The sequence below is a fragment of the Macaca thibetana genome, chromosome 17, assembly GCF_024542745.1.
Source record: "Macaca thibetana thibetana isolate TM-01 chromosome 17, ASM2454274v1, whole genome shotgun sequence".
NCBI lineage: Eukaryota > Metazoa > Chordata > Mammalia > Primates > Cercopithecidae > Macaca > Macaca thibetana.
The window spans coordinates 28,940,950-28,958,039 of NC_065594.1; the positions used below are offsets into that span (position 1 = coordinate 28,940,950).

The 17,090-nt window shown below is 43.6% G+C and overlaps 2 protein-coding genes and 1 long non-coding RNA gene across 3 annotated transcripts in view; 1 reads left to right on the forward strand and 2 right to left on the reverse strand.

Moving 5' to 3' along the window:
- Window positions 1-4,774, reverse strand: part of SPRYD7 (SPRY domain containing 7) — a 496,951-nt gene extending 492,177 nt beyond the window's left edge. Inside the window, exon 1 of the mRNA XM_050766379.1 lies at window positions 4,770-4,774. The gene's annotated coding sequence lies outside the window, so the exon portion shown is untranslated. The remainder of the gene's footprint in view (window positions 1-4,769) is intronic.
- The window catches only part of KPNA3 (karyopherin subunit alpha 3), a 1,032,760-nt gene that overhangs the window by 704,540 nt on the left and 311,130 nt on the right, over window positions 1-17,090 (reverse strand). The window lies entirely within an intron of this gene.
- LOC126940493 (uncharacterized) lies at window positions 7,484-14,650 on the forward strand. The gene is made up of 3 exons (XR_007720772.1): window positions 7,484-7,697; window positions 11,784-11,937; window positions 13,878-14,650. It is a non-coding gene; the product is annotated as an uncharacterized LOC126940493 (long non-coding RNA).

Sequence of the window (17,090 nt, forward strand, 5' to 3'; positions counted from 1 at the left end):
CTATGATTCATCTGGGTCTGTGCACCCTTGTAATCAGCAGGCTGCAGCGAACTAAGTGTTGCTTGCTAAAGAAAAATGAAAGCTGGGACTTCAGCAGGGAGGAAAGTATATGCCTCACCGTGATGAGTGCAAACAAACACACAGCATCGGGGAAGCCACGCAGAATGAAGCTCTGAGAAGACTGTTAGTGTTTCCCCCCCGCCCCCCACGTCCCAGGGGAAAAGGTGTAAGTAACAGAATTATTCCAATTGGTCAAGAATTCATCCTTCCTGTCACTTGTCTCTTGTGGGAGTTCAGACTTGCTCAGTCCCACCCGTTTTGATTGAAAGTGAAAAGAAGGACATTTTAATTTAAGAGCAGAAGATGGAACTTGAGAGCAGAACAAATTTGGCAAATGTAAATTCTTATCCAAAACCCATGCTTCCTGTACTTGGCACCTTGTTTCCCCGATTCTGCGTGATGTCCATCTCTTTTTCTCATTGCAGCTTGAATTCAGGCATGTGTCTTTCCTCTCAGCTTCACTATGCGTAAGAGGATACTTGGCATGAGTGAGCTCATCCTGGCTGATAGGAAACACTTATAATTAGGCAAAGAAACTCAAAAGAACTGAAGCCCTTTTCCCTCCATGAGCATCTTTCACTAACTGCCCTAGGAGTTGGTGCCTACCGTTTGGATTAGATTTAGCTACGGGGCAGGAAAGGGTTAAAGGAGTTAGAAAGAATTGAAATGAAAATGAAAACTTTTTTCCCTATTAAGATAGCAGAAGTTCAAATGTGAATCACCGTTTTGCATAATAATCATGGCCATATAATAATAGATAACATTGTTGAGTTCTTTCCTAGTGCTGAGCGCTGTGCTAAGCACTTTGTAGGGGTTATCTCATTTTATGTTCATCATGACTCAGTAATGCAGATATTATTACAACCTCTCAAGACGGATGATGAAACTAAGACTTGGAAAGGTTGGTCAAGTTGCCTAAGTGTGGAGGTAAAATTCAAATCTAGGTACCAATGTTTCTGAACCACCCCTGTACTGCTTCAGTAGCTATGGGATGGGGATGGGGGAGTGGTTTGAATGGGGAAATGGAAAATGTCCTCACATTGGCCTCCTAGGGAAAAGCCCTTCTGAAAAGCAACCTACTGTAGGTTTCCTTCTTGTAGCTCAGACCATTTTCTTTTATGCTAACAAGAGAGACCAAAGGGATGGTTGAGATCTGAACCTTAAGTCAGAACCTTAAGATGGAATCTGGGAACTCTGATATTAATTCAGAGTCTGTGGCATGAAGATGATGACTGAGGCCATAGATTTGGAAAGATTGTTCCAAGAGGAAATGTGCAAAAAGGAGGTCAAAGAGCTCAGGCTGGATTTTTGGAAGCCAACATTTAAAGGACATGTAGAGGAAAATAAGCCAATAGGAAGGTCCAGAAAGAAGAGTTAGTCTTTCTGTGGTAATCCAGGAGAGAGAGGTGTGTGGCTATGCAGAGGCAATGAGGCAAAACTGTCAGGTTGGATGACATCTTGTCTTCTAAGACAGGGGAGATGGAAGGAAAGATCAGAAGAAAGGTGACTACATTAGAAAGTGGAGAGGAAGCAGAGTTAAGGAAGTCCATGCCAGGACCTGCATAATCTTAAGGAAGTAGAATGTTCATTTCTTTAGGGTTTTCACACTCAATTCCTTCCTTCCCCAAGTATCCCATTAATTGCTACAGCTGCCCCAGGTGGCACTCAAGCAGGAGCACCCCAACCCAAGAGTAATCCAGCTGTTGACCTTGACAAAATCATGTTGGCTTGATAGAGAAATAAAAATGTGTCTGTGCCTTTGCTGGGAAGCTGGTGATAGAGACCATGGCTGCACCACTGCCAACTCTCATGTGGCTCTGTTGATAGGGATTTCACCCTCTGATGAACTTCTCCAAACTTTCTTGGAAAACCAGTTGGACAGTTTTACCTTTTGTCTACTGCCTTGGATGGATCTCATTTCTATCCCAGTTTGGGGTTAAGTATTTTCTGGCTCCCTCCTGCCCTTGGAGCATCCAGAGACAGGTGACATGTGGACACTCTGCTCACTCCTCTTTCTACTGGGAACTTTGGGCTGAGGCCAACTCTTGTGAGCACTAAAGTGCTTGGGGGTTGGCAAATTCAAGGTAAACACTGCCTGACATCAGACTCCTGTGAGATATCCTACATCCAGACTCCCAGAGTGGGAGCTTGCAGCCTGGCAGGTCTTCCTTTTCTTCATGTTCTGGTGCCTGCCTCATTTATGTGGCTATTAGGTGAATATTTTGTACTTTGAAAATATATGAAACCCATTGGTCAGTGGAGTAGGATTTTAGCACTCCAATCTCTCATTTTTGGACAAAGAGACTGAGGTTCAGACAGGATTGACTTGTCCAAAGTCACATGGCTGGGGTTTGAACCCAGGTCTTCTGGTTCCTAGTCCATAGCTCTTCTCATTTTTATCATGCAATAAAAGGTAGCTCATCACAGAAATGTAAAGAGAAAGAATGGCGACTGCTCTCCTTTCCCACAGTTCTTATCAGTTTTGTGTCTCTTGCTCCCAGTTAGACAGGTTATAATTGACTTTGACTCTTCATGGAGGGGTACCCATAGCTCACACTCATAGCTAAAACCAACTCAATCCCCTGAATCATTTCTATTTACAATCTATTTCCTGGATTTAAAAAATTAGTGAACAACTCTCTTCTTTCTGCAAATAGGAATATACCCTGAGGACAACAATCCTGGAGAAATTTGACTTAAATTTAACCAGATTATAAAACACTGGGGACAGGCACTGGTGGAGGTGGGATGCGATTATCATAGTAACTCAGTGATGAGTGTTTAGCATAGTCTATTCTAAGTTCATAACAACGCTGGGCATTGTTCTATTTTACTGCACAGGAAACTGGGTCACAAAGAAGTTAAGTAATTAACCCAGGTCCCTAGGGTTAATTATGTTAATTAAGTGTCAGTGCTGGATTTCAAATCTTGGTTTAACTGGCTCTGATGGCTATGGTCTTTCTACTACCCAGTGGTTCTCTAACTTTCTGAGAAGATTATTCAAAAAGCAGTTTCCACCCAATCCAAGGATTCTGATTCAGCAGGGCTGAGGTAGGTTGGGGAATCTATATTTTTAAAAATGCCCTCAGTGGTTCTGGCATAGAGTGTTGGGAATTCCTGGAGGAAAAAAGCAGAGAGGTGGGGGGCAGTGGGTACAGATGGCAGCTTCCTGTCTTTGACAGCTTGGGGCTAGGCCAGCCACTCTCCAAGCCTCACAGCCTCCCTAGACCTGGTCAGGTGTCCTCTGTCGGCAAAGAGTGGGAGGCCTAGGCAAGCTGTGCTGGAGGAACTCGCGCTAAGACAAGGCTCCCCAGTGTGGAAATCCCAAGTTCACCCAGAAGTTTCAAAGTTAGGGATGTAGTTTCTTCTCTGTTGTTTTCCTTTCCAAGAAAGACCCATTTCCAACTATACTCTAAGCCCAGAGGTGGGCCCTTCCCTGTCCCTATTCTTAGTGTTGGCACAAGTGGCTAGCCCAGGGAAGTGCCTAGTGTTCACTGAATCATGAATGGTGGAGGTCATGCTCGGGCATTCAGTCCTGGTGAGTTAGGTTCAAGGGCTTCCCTTTCTAAGTGTCTCCTGTTTGAGAGTTACACCCTGTATGGGGAATACCCTCTGGAATGTAGCTCTAAGGAACACATAGCTGAGGGTCCCAAAGTAGCCAGTTTTCTAAGGTGCATAGAGATGAGTGTGTGTGATAATTTTTTCCTTCCTGATATTTTACAAATTGAATATCATTTACTTGTGGGAAAATACTATAGAGATTAAATTTCTAATCCAGCCAGCCTATAATTATTTCTTTTCTTTAGCCAATCACTGATACTTCAGGCAGCTCCTTCCCAATCCAGAGTCAGCAGCAAGTATCATTAACTCGCCTTCTAATATTTCTCCCAGATAATTAGTATGAGATGAACAATCAGGAGATTCTAAGAGCCTGAAGCTTAATCAAAGAATCTGGTCTTTTGGTTCCTCCATATCATCACATGCCCCATGGCTCTAATTTCCCATGCCTACAAACTCAAAAGCTCAAGGAAAGGCCTCTGATGATTTTCCATAATGTGATTCCATGTGTTATGGAATTCCCTGCTTAGCTCCCACTTCCAAATGTACACTACATTTAAAGTAAGCCAACAGGCACAGAGACACAAGATAACTCACCATCCTGATCATCGAAACTTTATCATTTACCTGAGTTTCCTCCTCCTCACTCATGTCATCCAGAAAACTGAAAATGGTCCAGGCACAAATTAGTGAAACAGGTGGATGGGAAACCTGAGGTGGTCTTGGTGGCTATGGTGACCTGGCGGGGGCATGCGCTCCCCAAAGGAGGCAGGTTCCATTTAGACACATCCAGTTTATTCCAAGTGATAACACAAGCGAAGGGCAGGCAAGTGTTCCTGTTCTTCAGGAGAAGCTGCAAATATGAATGAGATCTCCAGATTTAAAAGATGGGGTGTTATAGATCACCCTTCCTTCCTTCCTTCCTTCCTTCCTTCCTTCCTTCCTTCCTTCCTTCCTTCCTTCCTTCCTTCCTTCCTTCCTTCCTTCCTTCCTTCCTTCCTTCCTCCCTCCCTCCCTCCCTCCCTCCCTCCCTCCCTCCTCCCTCCCTCCTCCCTTCCCTCCCCCTCCCTCCCTCCTTCCTTCCTTCCTTCCTTCCTTCCTTCCTTCCTTCCTTCCTTCCTTCCTTCCTTCCCCCCTCCCTCCCTCCCTCTTCCCCCCCTTGCACTCCTTATTTCCTTGTCCTACAAATACTGTTTATGTCCTCCCCAAAATTCAAACATTGAGGCCCTAACCCTTCTACCATGTGATGATAATGGAGATGGGATCTTTGGGAGGTAATGATGGTTAGATTAGATCATGCGAGTTGGGCCTGCATGGTGGGATTAGTGGTCTTATAAGAGGAAGAGAGAGATCTTTTGCTTGCCTCACATGCATTCACTGAGGAAAGGCCACATGAGGACATAGTGAGAAGTTGGTGACTGCAACTCAGGAGTGAGCCCTCACCAGGACCTGAATTCACTGGCAGCTTGATCTTGGACTTTTCAGCCTTGAGAACTGTGAGAAAACACATTTCTGTTGTTTAAGCCACCTGGTCTATTGTATTTTATTAGAGCAGCTCAAGAAGACTAACACAGTTGATCATAAGTGCTGGACAACAAATTATATTCTTAGATGATTGCTGACCATTTGCCTGCTTTGTTGTAAAAAGGGCATTAAAAAATGAAATTAGGGATGGACGAGTGGGTACAAAAGGGAGAAGGAATTAACACAATTTTGAGGTAACAGCACATAGGTAGGGCAGGTTGGCTGTTTTCTAAACAGCTGTGCTCGAAGTAATATTTTAGCAAGATGGGGGCTTTGGAGCCTGTCTGGGAAGGCTCAATTTCCTTCCCTCCCTCCCTCCCTCCCTCCCTCCCTCCCTCCCTCCCTCCCTCCCTCCCTCCCTCCCTCCCTCCCTCCCTTCCCCTTCCTTCCTTCCTTCCTTCCTTCCTTCCTTCCTTCCTTTTCTTCCTTCCTTTCTTTCTTTCTTTCTTTCTTCCTTTCTCCCTCCTTCTTTCCCCCCTCTCTCTCACTCCTTATTTCTTTGTCCTACAAATATTTATGGATCACTCCCTCCCTAACCACCCTGCCCACTCCCCCAACCAACTGCACTAGGCCCCTGAGAATACAAAGGAGCAAATGACTTGGCCTTTGTCTTTCAGGAGCTTTAGGCTCGCTAGAGCTCTGATTTGTCTAAGTGGTGCTGTGAGGGAGGGCAAGCTTTCCAGGCCATCATTTCTGCACCCGTGACCTGAGAGTTGACATAGCACTAGTGGCTGCTCTGATTCAGAGTCAAGTGAGAGGAGGTGCTTGAATGCTGCTCTCCTGTATCAACATCCCCCTGCTAATTTAGATCAGAATTGATTATTTGGTTTTGGGCAGCATGGCAGAGGGGGAGAAGGTTCAGAGAGGCCTCACTGCTGAATCGCTTTCCTTCGGGCAGGTTGGATTGTGATTGCCACGCAGTGAAAACATCCATAACCCTGAGTGGTCATGGGTTTGAGTATGTGTAGCCACTGCTTCTATAACTTGGCTGCTGGTGGCTGGTGGTAACGAGGACAAAGAGAGAAGAGACTCTTACGTTAGAGAAATGTAGTGTTTATAATAAAAGATACCTTGTAGCATTTCTATAAAAAGTATTCAGGCAAGTAAACGACAGTCAGTAAACCATCTGCTAGCGTGGCCCACCCAAAGCCCATTCATGTATATACTCAGTAACCTATCGTTGTGGAGGGCATTGGATTAGGAGCTATGGATATCAGTGATTAAGCTGCAGGTCTTGCTTGGTTTGGCAGTTGAAAAACTGATTTTTCCGAACACTGTATCTGCGTATCGGCATCATGAAGATAAGGACCCATGGCTGCATAGGTCTGGGGGGGAGAGCAGAGGGCTTCTGGCATTTAATCTCTGTTAAAAATACATTTCAAAATCATTTTACCAGCATCTCAAAGCTGTAAGATATATTAAGTTACATGAGAGAAAAAAATTAGAGATGTTAACTGTTAAAATCTGGAGTATTTTAATTGAAAGACTGGGACATGAAAAGTAAATTTTCAACTTGAGAACACTTCGTCTCAAGGGAGGTTAAAAAAAAACAAAACACCTTAAAAATAACAAGAGCTTCAAAGCAAGTGTTTTTATCACTGGCAAAGCAGGTGGTCCCACCTTTATTGTATGCAGGGCTCAGGGAAGTTTCAACTTAAAATGCTTAATGATGTTTTAACGTTCTGCTAAAAGACATTATTTGGGGATAGAAAAAAGTCTATTCCACTCTAGGTACTCCGAAGCGGGGTATGGATTCTGTTTTCATCTTCCAATGCAAGCATGTTTCCACAGGGTTGAGATCTGGCATGGACAACGTCAGCCTGAAACGATTACTTTCTGGAAATTTGCAGTGAGTGGAAACAGTCATGTAAAGCTGCGGATCTCGCTACCTGGATCAATAACTTCTTCTAGTTAAGATTCTTGCCAAGGAAAAGCAAGGAATATCAAATTTCATAGACCTAACGAACCACTGGAAACTGTTTGCACCCATGTGTGCAAAGATCGCTTTTTATGATTTATACAAACCAAAGCACTCATTGGAATAAGAATAATAGCTAATGTTTATCTATCATTTATTATCCTGGCCACTGTGCCAGGTATTTATATACAGTGAGTTATTTAATCTCTGCAACAACCCATGGGTAGGTACTATTATTTTTCCTTCTTTATAGGTAAGAACACTGAGGCTCAAAAATGCTAAATTACAGAGTGGGATCAATGTGTCGCTCGCTTAGAAAATGAGTCAAGTTCCATATGTGTGAATAAATGTGAACATTCCCACTTCCTTGTCACTTGGTTTTCTTTCTCAAGTTTGGTGTGTTTGCCCTGTGTTCACAGGATATTGTTAACTTCTTAGTCCTTTGAAGAAAAATCAATTTTTTTTCTTAAGAAGAGACTTCTGAAACTCACCATATGAATTCAAGAAGCATAGGAGAAAATCGAATTTCACAAATGGGATACCAACAGCTTGGAAAAATCCATTGCTTTCGCAGAGTTTGTTGTTGAGGGAACCCTGCCTTTCCCAGCATCCTTGACGTTTCTTCCTCAAACAAAAGGTAATGAAATGCAACCAACTGACTCATTTTCTAAGTGAATGACATATTTACCCTACTCTTTAAGTTTAAACTCTTAGCAATTCTCCAATCCTTAGTTCACATGAAATGTAATGTTCTCTTCCTAAAATGTTTGGCCAAGTTGGGGAAGGTGGGCATGGTAGTGTGAGCCTGTAGCCAAGTTCCAAGGTTCGCTTGAGGTCAGAGGTTGAGACTAACCTGGGCAATATAGCAAGACTCTGTCTCTAAAAAAAAAAAAAAAATAATAAAAAAATAAAATAAAAAAGAAAATGTCTGGTCTTCTACAACCCAGCCTTTCACTTCTCATTCCCAACCATGCTCTGGGACCACCTCTCTCCTGTGCTGAGGAAGGCTGAGAACACAGTGCTCAATCCATCCTACATTGTTGCCTTTGCTATGACAGTTTCTCCTGGTCTCTTCCTCCTCTGAGTCTAGCTCGAGGGCCACTTCTGAACAGCTGCAGAGTTGAGCTGCTCCTCAGTACACTTCACTGTTGAACCAACCTGGGCCACAGGTGTTGCAGTAAGGTTGTCTTCAGAGCCTCACCCTGAAGGAAGAAAGTCTGTGAAGTTTCTGGCCCTGGCATGAAGCTGCAGAATCTTGGTGAATCAAGCAACTTCTCCAAACCTCAAAGAAGGCACTTTGAAAATTATGAAGCACTAATTGAAGGAGAGAAGAGTGTCAAGGATTCCATCCTCCACTTACTAGTAGTTGTCTTATTTAGTTGGGACTACCAACCCCCAGATAGCCTTCATCCCTGGAAACGTGCCTGAGATGCATGTCTCTTCACATGCTTGGGCCTTACAGAATGTGCCAGAAGCCGGGGTTAAACAGTGTCAGCTGGATGAACACATTTCAGTGGCTAAGGCTGTTGGAAACTACCACTGTGTTACATTTCACTTTAAACTCCTCACCTTGAAGTGAAGCTAAGCCGGGCCAGAGAATTGAATGGATTTACCCTTGGCCACAGTATGAGGTGGTGGAGTAAGCGGAAGGAGAATGTGGTATGTGTTACAGGCTGTCAGTATTTGCCAGACTCTGGTCTTTTAAAAAATACATACATACATTGCACAAAGAGTTTGGCATTATAAAAAGAATCTTTTAAGTACCACAGTCTTTTATCCAGAACATTATTAAGAACTTTTTATTAAAAATTAAGATGCCTCAGAAACCATATAAAATTTTAACAGGCTCTACCTTTCCACTTCGCCTTTTCCAGGGCACCTCAGGAGAGGTGGTGGAATTCTCGAACAGTTGGAGAGCTCTGCGAGGAACATTCTACCTTGCCAATTTGTCCCTGTATTGGCCCAGGGCAGCCATTTACCACCTTGTTTTTGGTTATTTCAGCTGCTGCTAGGCGTTCTCCTTCAAACACACCTGCATTGCTGTGAGGACACTGCCCCACAGGCGGAACGCGGTGTGTTTCTCAGAGCTGCGGACTGTGGGCTATGGGCTCCTACAGCCCTGTGTGTGTGAGCCCATGGTCACTCACCGAGCTCTTCTGAACTTCCCTGGTTTCCTCTGACTTCTCTTCTGGACTGGGAACTTAGGTACAGGACCGGCCTCATATGTATTCATCAGCACAGGTCCCTTTGTTCAACTCAAATGAGTGCCACAGGGGGTTTCTTCTTTCCGTGGGCCTCAATCCCTTCTGTGCTCGTCTTTTAAACTAATCTGCTCACATGGGGAGAGTCTTTCAAAATTTTTCCTGAATGTACCTTTTTTTATTTTCAAGAGACCCTATGCCATTCTAGGGTGCTGTAATTTGACAAATAAATCCTTGTCCCACTTTCCCCTGCCCTGGTTTCTCACCTGCGTCCTGGCCTTTAGTTCACCTGCCGTCTTTCAGAGTGGAGAGTGCTCACCCTTCAGCCTCCTATTCACTGCAGTCCCCCAAATTCCCTTCTCTTGGGTGGTCTCCTTTATCACTTTCATATTTCTCTAATTCTAATAGCAAGACTTCAGGCCCAGCTTGAGAAAGCATGCATTTTCCTCCTTCGTGTTCGTACAGTCCGTTGGACATCCTTACCATCAGCCCTTGTTGGTTGAAAGACCTGAAAACTCTCAACTGGCCATTTCCTGAGGTTCTCTTTTCTGTTCATGGAGAAGGAACTGAAGCCCTTTAGTCTGGGTACAGTCAGGAATTTTGTGGGTTGCTGCCATTATTCTTTTATTCAGTAAACATTTGCTGAGTCCCTTCCATATAAAAGTCAGTATCCCAGGGTCTGGGGATACAAGAACATGACCAAGGCCCTGCCTAAAGGGGCTTGCAGGCTGGTACGTGAGACACAGTGACACGTATTGCCTTCTATTGGATACCAGCACAATAGGTTGGAGTGGGAGCAGGATGTATGGGATGCTCCGCCCCATGACAGAGGATGGATCACCTCATTCAGTAAGGGAAGGGGTGTCAGGGAAAGCTGTCACCAAAAATTGCTAGTTGAACTGAGCTGTGAAGCACGATGAGTCATTCGCCAAAGTCAGCCAGGGCATTCCTGGTGGAGGCAGCCACACAGGCAAAGGCTCAGAAGTGTGCAAGGGGGTTGGCTATGTCCATTCTTTTTATGAATGTTGTCAAAGCTTCAGTAAAATTGCCCCTGTGCGTTTCTTGTCTGCCCTGCAGGCAGAATGAGCTGTGAGTGGGTTATCAGGAAAGGTCAAAGACTGCATGGCTGGTGCTAGGGGCTGCGGGGCTGGGCCAGGGAAGGGGGAGGGAAGGGTGAGTCACTTGAAAATTTTGTGTGCTGAGACATGGCTCTTAAAGGAGTCCTGGGGTTTTTGCAGAGGAGAAAGTGCTTAAAGGCAGATTATGCAGCCAACAGTGAGCCAGTAAATGGTTTCACTGGGGCCTATATTGGGACATTTTGGCAACCTTCTTTATTGGGTTTGGGGTTCTCTGGCTATCAGATACGATTCTGTTCCCTCCTTGTGAATTCCCATGAGGGGTTTAGGGTAAAAATGTGGAGCTTTTAAGCATCTTAATGTGATTTCAATTGCATTTTAATTTTTAATAAAATGTTGAATAAAGTTCTGCTCAAAGAGCCACAGGGATGAGAAGATTCTATTTAATAGGAAGCCCAGTATTTTCATAGTGGGAGATAGATGGGTTTAACAAGACCCTGGTACATCTCTTTAGAGTAAATGCAATAAATGGTTCTGTTGGAATGGGAAAGAAGGGTTCATACATGCATATATCTTATTTTTCTGTATAGCCAGTAATTCCACTCTTTGGAAGTAACCGCTGAGCTTTTGGCATCTTTGACTAATACCCTTCTCATATGATAGTTATACTGCTCCAAAGACGGTACAGACATCTGAGCCAAACATTTTTCTGTTTCGTTTGCAAGAAATGGAACTGACAGATATACCTGTCTATTTTGTTTCCAAGAAAATGTCTTGTTAGAAATGTGTGAAAATATATTATATGACAGTTGCTGAAAATGTTTCAGATGCAGCAATAAACTGATTGTGGTTTTTGGACCAGATGTGCACCATGTTTAGAATTTATTGTACTTCTCTGTATTCTAGCCCAGTGCTTAAGTAAATAGAGAGAAGTGCTTCGCTTTTCAGTGAGACTTCTTATGTGGATGAATGGCATTTTCCTCCATTTCATGATGGGAAATTATAGGAATCATGCAAATTGGAAAGAGTCGCTCACCTCACACCCATTGTGTAGCTGAGAAGACTCAAACTAAGGGCCTGCTGTTTTTGTCTTGACTCCTGAGGTTAAGGAGAAGACTTAGCCTGCAAACGTCTATAGCTTAACTGTGCCGCGTTTTCTGACTCACTTGGAAACTAAAGAAATGCACTTAATGTCTGATTGTAGTATTTTCAATCCCTGCCTTTTGATCTGATGCATTGTAGAATCTAGTCAGAACTCGGTTAATTAAAAAGGCAGGAGACTTTTGCATGCTTACCCCTGTGAGACTCCAGGCAGCCTTTGCCAAAGGTGTTAGACATTTGTTTTTCTATGTGTGCTCAGTCAAATGGCTTCTAAGTGTAGAAATGATCTGCGTGTTGTGATTGATCTGCTTTTTTATGCTATCTCATGTTCCATTTCACTTCTAGAGGCACGTTGATCTTAAATAGTGAAAGATTTGTCTCATTTCCTTGCCAAGGAGGATTGTGTTTCCAGCTTTTTGTTAATTCTGGGCATTTCAACCATTTCTGCTGGTAACATCCTGCTTTACTGTGCTAGGCATTCCTTGGACCCAGGACTGGGGTAAGACACGGTCCTGCTCTCAGGGAAGCAGTAGGATAGTTCATGAAGGGCATGAAGTCCAGGTGCTTCACACGGGAGACCTCGTTTAATGCTCACAGGAACGTTAGATTTTGCGAGGGGTGAGGGTGTTAATTTCTTTATTTAAAACAAACTAAAACCAGGCATCTTGTAGCTCAGATATGAGGATCCAGAACTAATAGCTGCTTGACTACAGAGCTCATGCCCTACCTCCAGCTCACTGCTTGACTGGTTGGATAGTCAAGACATAACAATGAACATAAGGCTAGAAACGTTTGGAATAAAGGCTAACATAGGCACCAGAGCATTAAAATACATCGTGGGTTAGAGAAGGGTCATTGTGTACATGTAGTCAGTGAAGGAAGGCTTTGTGGATGAGACCTGAGCTGTGTTTGGAAGCCTGAAGATGAGGACAGAAATCACAGGCATGAAGGCACCAAGGAGGACAAACTTGCAGGGTTGACCAGACTGCCAGGGTGCAGACCTGGAGAGTTGGGGAGAGGGGAATAGGAAAGAAGGGGGAGATGGAGGGCAGGCTGTTTAGAGTTCCATGAGAAACTCTGTGTGTGTGTGTGTCACATGTATGTCAGGAGGGTTTACAATGTGAAGGAAACATGCCATTTAACTAAAAATCAAAATGTTTGGGGGATATACGATGCTGAAATTTCCCATTGTAGTCAGAAAAAGTGGTGTTTTAATAATGAGGAGAATGTCATGTTTCTTTTCTTATCAGATAATAAAATAAGTCAACTTCTTTGCTGAGTTGTAAGTGGCTGAGTTGTTGGTAAAGTGAACAAATTCCCTTTGAGTTTCTTTGATAAAAGGAGGCAACGGGGAGGGGAGATGGGGCAGGTAGAGGAGGACCAGTGTGCAGACCAACACAGCCCCGCTGTTTGTCTGATTATCTGAAAGTGTTTGGAAACTAGGAGGCAGATAAAAACATATTAAAAAAAGAGAAAATCCAGAGGAAAAACCTGGGGAGCCCAGGGAGCATGCAGCGTGGCTCTAAACTGGGATTTGGGATGGGGTTATCTTTTTTCTCAGAGTACAGCTTTTTAAACGTTTCCAACAAATATTCACTTATGCTACCAGGGACGGTAGCATAAAGTGTGAAGGGATGAAATATAGTTTCCTTGCTTTTTTCCTTTTTGCTTATAGGGAGATACCTAGCAACATTTAATACAATTTAAAAAACACTTAGAGAAATTAACAACATGTGATTTTATAATGGAGCAGAAAAAGAAAACCTCTAAGATGGAGTGAGTGACTTAGGAATCCCTATGTAGCCATCACAGATGCCTGTCTATTGATAGGAACCCAGTTTCAAACATAGAATTTAAATTTGAGAAAGATGCACACCAAATTCACGCCTGATTTTTCTGGTGGCTTGAAAGGAAGTAATGGAGTTTTAAAAAATGTGTGAACAATTGATACGAAATGCTCAATGTGTATACAATCATTTACGTGGCAGGCAATGCACTGCATGCTGGAGCTAAAAGAGAAAGGCCAGGGGCTTTCAATCTATTGAGGGAGGCAGAGAAAAGAGTAATACAAAGTGATTGGTGCTACAATATGCAACAAGAGGTGGGAATGTTAAAAAGGATTGATTTACTAAGACTGGAAAAATCAGAGAAGGCATTATGGAGAAGATTTGAGTGGGTTTTGCAGTATAGATAAGAGTTCAGATGGAGGAGAGAGAAGTGAAATAAAGGAGAATGGCAAGGGGCATTGTAAGTGGAAAGACATACAAGGAAAAACTCAGGCATGTTAAAGTTTACCCTCTACTTGGGGAACAAACCGTAGGCCCCCTTTTCAGATTCCCTGAAACTAGTATTTCCCTAAACCAGATTGGGAAATGCCACTGTCACTTTGAAGAACCACTGAGTTGTTTTTTGTTTTTTTGTTTGTTTGTTTTTTGGTAGGAGAGGGGGTTAATCTGGACTGGATTGGAGGAAAGGAACTGGCACCAGAGTGGAGGCTGGATGGATGGTGGAACTGACACTGGGACAGAACACAGAAAACAGAATCTAATGCTAGTAAAATCTTTGTTATAGAACTTAACTTTGTGTTGTAACCCCTGTCTCCTCCACTGGCTTACAATGCAAGTTTCTTGCCTTAGTCATCTTTGCATCTCTGTGCCCAACACACTAGGTGTATTAGTCCGTTTTCATGCTGCTGATACAGAAATACCCAAGGCTGTGAAATTTACAAAAGAAAGAGTTTTATTGGACTTACAGTTCCACGTGGCTGGGGAGGCCTCACAGTCATGGCGGAAGGTGAAAGGCACATCTCACATGGTGACAGACAAGAGAAGAACTTGTACAGGGAAACACCTCTTTTTAAAACTATCAGATCTCGTGAGACTTATTCATTATCACAAGAACAGCACACTGGTCCCTCCCACAACATGTGGGAATTCAAGATGAGATGTGGGTGGGACACAGCCAAACCTTACCAGTGGGTTCTTAATAAATCTCTGTTGAATGAATCAGGGGAAGAATGAGCTATTGTAGTTGTTTGGTTAAGAGATTGCGATGCAGGTATAAGCCTTTGTGGGAATCTTGGAAAAGGTAAGATTTTTGGGGGTTAGAAAATAAGAAAAAGTAAATATCTTAGTCAGGTTTAGACACAGCTCTCACTTTTGATATTGACTCTGATAAAGCAGTATGATTAATTTCTTTGTTAAAGTGCTATTTCATGAGGATGTATTTTCTATAAATCACTGATGAGTTCTTTTGTCCACATTGAAATCTTATTCATATGAGACAGTGAAATGTATAAGGAAAAGTACTATTTAATATATTTAAAAAGATGGAGAAGTGAATTAATGATGATAAATTATGAGCCTTTTGGTGTGGACTGACAGTTATTTTAGCAAGTAAAGGAAACATTTTCTTAATGCTTATCACAGTAGATGTGAGACAAAAAGAAGACAAATCTCCATTTACAATTTTTTTCTTCCAAAACTTCACAATGCAAGATTTACTCTAAAGCCACAACTTAAAGAAAACTAGATGAATGTTTCAGCATGCATTATCACCATTATCACGTTTAAAATGGCAGAAGCATAGTGCCACCAACTCTGCTTTTGAAAGATGGAGGTACCCCAACTTCAGCTTGACCAACATCATCTAGACAAAACGGAGAGTGAGACGAAAACCAAACTTTGTGAGGCCCAAGGGTCCCAAAGCAGTGTGTTGGGGCAATGTTTTGAAATATCAGCTGAGGTTTTTCTAGTATTTACTGGGGTCCCTTGGTTCTTCCATTCAGTAAACTAGGTCAGTCTGGCTTCATTGTCTTAGGGAAGGTCTGTCATAGAGCAAGTGTAGAAAAAGAAGTAAAGTGTTGCCTTTTGAATTCCAAAAGCCTAGGTCCCTCTAGAAAGTGAAGAACCTGGTACAGATGAGCTAAAATACCTGAGCTGTGAGGGCCGGTTATCCACCCCAAAGCGGGTAAAGATTCCTTGGTGTCAAGAAGCATCAGGGAGTTGTGGGAACATATTTGGAAGTGTCTATGTGGATCATCTCTGAGAAAGAGGACTGGTGCTCAGTCTCTACCCAGACTGAACCCTGGGAAGTATAATTCCAGAACCCCCAATAGAATTGTGGGAGCTGTGTTTACCCAGGGCCTGGGCCTCAGTTTCTGGGTAGTGCTCAAAGGAGACATGGTTGTACAGCGATGAAGGGCCTTCAATCGTACCAGTTTCCATGGGAAGAATGATTCTTTGAGCCAAGTAGATGGGCTTTCGAACAGCCCCACAGTTTCTCACACCCCAGCATGGTATAGAGTGGTGAGTGAATTACTGGGCACCAGAGAGGAGTGCAAGGAGAAAGAAGAGCAGAGGCAAAGGTGGGAACATGGGCTGGGCAGCAGTGAACTTACTGCATGGTAGCCAGGACCAGGTGGGCCCCGGGGCATCAAAGCAGATGCCACTGTGCTCAGCTCAAGATGACTGAGGACCCAATGTCCGCCACCCCATCCCTGCCTGCTTAGCCCTGCTCAACCCCTAGAATCCCCATGTGGCTGAGATTAGGCTTCTGCTACCTTGTCACAGGCATGGGCTCTCAAAATAGAAATTCAGCTGTGGTATGGAAAAATAAAGTTATATTTCTTGGACACATGAATCTGGGGACTGAGATTCAAGCCTGCCCTTTGTATAACAAAGAAAACTTTCATTTGATGAAATCTGGCTAAGAATGGGCACTTCTCTGTCCTGCATAGATCAGTATGCCCTTAACCTCAGGCAAATACAGAGACGGGTTTGTTGAAAAAATACACAAAAATCTCTCAGAAACCAAGCAGAAGAGTAAAGCAGGGTCTGAGGGGATTCTTGGAAAGTTAAAAATGACCTTCCTTCTCTGTCGTAATGGGCTACATGGGCGCTTTGATTTTTCCCTGTGTGCCTTGCCTGTCCCTCTTCATTCTAGAGTCTTCTGCCACCCCAGCCTGCGCAGAGACTGTGATGGCCTTGCCCCAGGCCTCACACCTGTCCAGTTCTAGCAGTGACCTCATAGATAGAGGAGACTCTTTTGTGTCTCTCAGGTCAGTGTCCAACTAACCAGAATCTGATTGGCTCCCTGTGGTCAAGTGTTTACTCCTGTCCAATCACTGGCTGGAGTGTTTTGGTGCTGAGTCACAAACCACATTCTGAGCAGTCAGGGCAGGGCTGCCATGTTGCACAACTGCAGGGTGTGCCTGCCAAACAGTACTCTGGGAGCAGCTCCCCTGGATATGTGTGGTGCTCATCCTGCATGGTGAGAGGCAGTGATCCTGACTAAAAGTCCTGCTCTCCTGCTTAGCAAATGTCAAAAAATGGTGGAACATAGTGTGGTTGCTGTTTGAATTGAGTGAACATCTTCCTAACATATGTTGAGTGGCCATATGAATGCATGGAGCAGGACTAGGAGAGCTGACCTTGACATACTGAATGTTCATGGTGAGCAGATGAGGCTGCCTACTCGGATGGTTCCCTGTTTAGCACTGTGGTTTGGCGAGCAAGCTTTGGTGTTCAACACACCTGTGTTGACATCCCAACTCTGTCTCTGAAAATGTGACATTGGTCAAGTTACTTGATTTCTCTGTCTCAGTGTCTTTATCAATAAAGTGGGAATGAAAATTTCTACAGGAATTCTCAA